Source organism: Mustela putorius, unplaced genomic scaffold (assembly GCF_011764305.1).
Source record: "Mustela putorius furo isolate JIRA1106 unplaced genomic scaffold, ASM1176430v1.1 tig00000275_pilon_pilon_pilon, whole genome shotgun sequence".
Taxonomy (NCBI): Eukaryota; Metazoa; Chordata; class Mammalia; order Carnivora; family Mustelidae; genus Mustela; species Mustela putorius.
Window position 1 is genome coordinate 5,257,902 of NW_025421341.1, and position 4,297 is coordinate 5,262,198.

At 45.6% G+C, this 4,297-nt stretch overlaps 1 pseudogene; it reads left to right on the top strand.

Annotated features, from left to right (window-relative positions):
• The first annotated feature begins 1,354 nt into the window (after positions 1-1,354).
• On the top strand, positions 1,355-1,738 carry LOC101687111 (annotated as a pseudogene).
• The last annotated feature ends 2,559 nt before the right edge of the window (positions 1,739-4,297 follow it).

The following is a 4,297-nucleotide window of genomic DNA, read 5'->3' on the forward strand; positions in this document are numbered from 1 at the left end:
CAACCCTGCCATCACCTGGGATTCAGATTTCTTCAGAACTGTGAAACAATAAATGTGTGTTCTTTAAGCCACCCCATTTGTGGTACTTTCTTACAGCAGTCCCAGCAAACAAATACAGATTTTCGTATTGGGAAGCAGGGAGTTATTGTAACAAATACCTAGAAGTGTGGAAGTGCTTTGGAACAAGGTAGTAAGTGGAAGCTGGAAGAGTTTTTAGTCGCATGAGAGAAAAAACCTAGATGGCCTTGAAAAGAATGTTGCTGCAAATGTGAGTGCTCGAGGTAAAAATGAGGAGCATGTTATTATAAACTGGAGGAATGGTGATCTTTGCTAGAAAGTGGTAAAGGACTTGGCTGGTCGGTGTTCCCTAGAATGGAAAGTAGGACTTAAAAATGATGAGCTTGGAGGGTAAACCCTCTCGAGTCCTCTCCCTCCTTGGGAGCTTTGTACTATGACTTCACTAACGCTCAATAAACCTTGCTTTGATGCCCACAAAAAAAAAAAAAAAAAAAAAAAAAAAGGAAAGAAAGGAAGGAAGGGGGAGGGAGAAAGAAAGAGGAAAAGAAAAAAAATGATGAGCTTGGATATTTAATTGAAGAGATTTCTAAGCAAAGTATTGAAGACATAGCTTGGTTTCTCTTTGCTGCTTATGGTAGATACAAGAGGAGAAAGATAAATTGAAGAAGCCAAAAGGACCCAGAACTTGAAGAGTTGGAAAAATCTCCACCTGTCCATGTTGCAACAAAATGACAGTATGCTCTGGAGAAAACTCCTGTGTGTCTGGACAAACATCTGCCACAGAGATTCAGCATATGACTTGCGGATGTAACTACCCATCTCAGTAAAAACAGTGCCCACCTGGTCCAGAGGGGACAGGGTCAGGACAAAATGAAGGAAGGCTGGCAGATTCCTGGGATTCTACGGGCAGGAAATGGACTGATAGAGCTATTCAGCAATGAGCACATTAATGTTCAAGAAAGGGAAGAATGACCCAAAAGGCTGTTCAGAGGCTGGTGGCCACTGCCACCAAGAGCCTAGAAGACAGGCTAAGCGGGTGGGGCGGTCTCCTCCTTGGTGCCAGAGGCCAGGGCTACCTCCTTCATTCCACATGGAAAAACCAGCCTCTTTGTCATTCTCTGCTTCCCCTCCTGACTTCCCTGTTTTGGGGTCTCACTTCCAGTAACCCAAGTTCAAAACCTGTCATCAGTGGCCCCTTTCCTTTCACTCAAATTCAATTATGCAGCTGGTCTTGTCGATTCTTCCACTCTTCACAATCATCATGGATGCCTAGGACTGTACTTTTAGTAATAAAATGCATTCTTTATTCCTTCCGCCATCTTTCTGTGCTACCATAATGATGCACATGAATGTCTTGGCAGATGCTCTCAAGAGTATTAACAGTGTTGAAAAGAGAGGTAAATGCTACATTTTGATCAGGCCAAGCTCCCAAGTCATCATCCAGTTTCTATGATGATGAAGAATGGTTACTTTGGTGAATTTGAAATCCTTGATGATTATACAAGTGGGAAAATTGGTGTGAACCTCACAGGCAGGTTAAACAAGCATGGAGTGATCAGCCCCAGATTTGATGAACTCAGAGATCTAGAAAAATGGCAAAATAATCTGCTCCTGCCCCACCAGTTTGGTTTCATTGTACTGACAACATCATTTGGCATAATGGACCATGAAAAAGCAAGACGAAAACACAGGATGGAAAATCCTGGCATTCTTTTTCTAGGGATGTAATATATACATACAAATAAAGTGCCTCAGTGGACCAAAAAAAAAAAAAAACCCAAAACAAAAGAAAGAAAGAAAAAGAAAGGGAGAGAGAGACATTCTTAACTCGTTTTACAACATGGTACAGGAACTTTACATGGCTTACGTTCTTTAATCTTTATAACCATGCAATGTGACGGTATACTATTCATAGTCATTTTACAACTAAGAAAAATTGAGGCTCAGAAAGGCACTGAATGACTAGTTTGCCAAAGATTGCACAGCAAAGAAACGTCTGAGAAAAGAAACTTGACCCAGATATTCTGGAGCCCTGAACCACACTCTAACTGACACACTCCTTCCTTTAAAACATCTCTCATGGTTGTTTCTTCCTGTCCATTCCCACTGCTACTAACATAGTTTCATAACCGTTGATTCATAACCCAGTCCCTCACCCTTTTATTACTACACAAATCTCCTTGTGTGTCTCCCTTGCTCCAGTCTATCCTCCTTCCAAATGGTCTTTCTGATCTCATCTAGAAATAAGAAAATATACCTTTGAGTTAATTCTTTTTGTTAATATTTTATTTATTTGATAGAGGGTGAGATCTCAAGTAGGCAGAGAAGCAGGCGGGCGGAGGGTGGGGAACAGCCTCCTTGCTGAGCAGAGAACCCGATGCAGGACTCGATCCCAGGACCTTGAGATCATGACCTGAGCTGAAGGAAGCAGCTTAACCCACTGAGCCACCTAGGCACCCCCCTTTGAGTTAATTCTTAGCTCGATGACTTTCAGTGACTTCTCATTGCCGGTAGGATAAAGCCTAAGTATCCTAGATTGGCATTTCATAGTATCTGCTCATCATGTCACCTTTTAAAATCTTGCTCACTTAAAGTCCAGTCTCTTTGTGAAAACATACCTGTTAAACTTTTATCTGAGCATTTCACTAGACAAATGTTCCCTGTCCTTGCAATGCTACCAATTATAATATTCATCTAAACCAATCTCAGGTTTAAGATGCCAACCACAGAGCCTGCAATCATCATCTCCCCTCAAAACTCCCTCTCCCAGAGTTCTCTGTCTACCTCCAACTCCTTAGGATTCACCTGAAATCTGATGCTGCTTTTGACTCCTCCTCTTCACCTGACCTGCTGCCAAATCCTATTGCTTGCTCTGCCACTAAAGTCCTCTTTCATCTCTCCTTGCCCTTCCATCCTCACTATCTTGGGTCTCATTTGTGCTCTTCAGACTTGAGAACATAAGAGAACTACCATTAGATTAAACTTTCACACCAAAATGAGCAAAGATTGACAGGCCAGAGGGGCCAGAGGGAAGAGAATCAGGAGAGAGATAACAAGAGCCTACCTGGAAAGAACTAGACCTAGAGAAAATGGAGAGATAGTAAAATTCACATGAGGAGAACCTGAGTGGCTCAGGTCATGATCCCTGAGTCATGGGATCGAGCCCCACATCAGGCTCTGTGCTCAGTGGGAAGCCTGCTTCTCCCTCTCCTACTCCCTCTGCTTGTATTTCTTCTCTTGCTGTCTCTCTCTCTGTCAAAGAAATAATTACAATCAAAAGATAATCAATCAAATCCACAGGAATAGGCATGAGGGTGGATGGTGGGAGGTGCTAAAATCTTGAAGATGAGGAATTTGAGAAGAAAAACCAAGGTAGGAGAGAGGTGACTGTGACTATGAATCAGGTCCTTTTAATTTACCTTTGGAAGACAAATGAAGCTCAGTATTCCCTTTAAGTCACATTTTGGCTGTTAGTATTGTGCATCTTTGACATAGGGGGTCTTCTCTGAGTCTAGGCAGATAGTCTTCTAGCTCTATCTTCTGTGCAATTCCGCTCTCAAAGGCCTACCACAACTACTTCTACATGGCAATTGAGGCTCTGAATCAATGGCCCAACCCACCATTCCTCAGCACCACCTCCCCTGCCCAGCTGACCCCATCCCTGTGCCTCTCCTTGCTGACCCCATCACCGTGTCCCCCCACTCCCACCAGCCCCGTCACTATGCCTGCCCCCCTACCAGCCCCATCACCGTGTCCCCCCACTCCCACCAGCCCCATCACTATGCCTGCCCCCCTACCAGCCCCATCACCGTGTCCCCCCACTCCCACCAGCCCCATCACTATGCCTGCCCCCCTACCAGCCCCATCACCGTGTCCCCCCACTCCCACCAGCCCCATCACTATGCCCTGCCCCCCCCCCCCCCCCTACCAGCCCCATCACCGTGTCCCCCCACTCCCACCAGCCCCATCACTATGCCTGCCCCCCTACCAGCCCCATCACTGTAATCCCCACCCCTGCCAGCCCATCCCTTGCCCCTCCTCTGCTAGTCCCATCACTGTGCCTCTCCTGCTTGCCAGGAGCCATACTGTGGCTCCCACCCCAGGCTGGTGCCATCACTGTGAGCCATCAACAATTTCCTTCTCCACATATGTCCTCACCCATGCTCTTCTCCTCTGACACTGCCTGCCTCTCAAAATCTTCTCGATTCCCTGGAGGCTAAGGAAAGTGCCACCTTCCCAGATCCCCTTATCTGGAAATGCTCTTCTCCCTCCTTTGAAC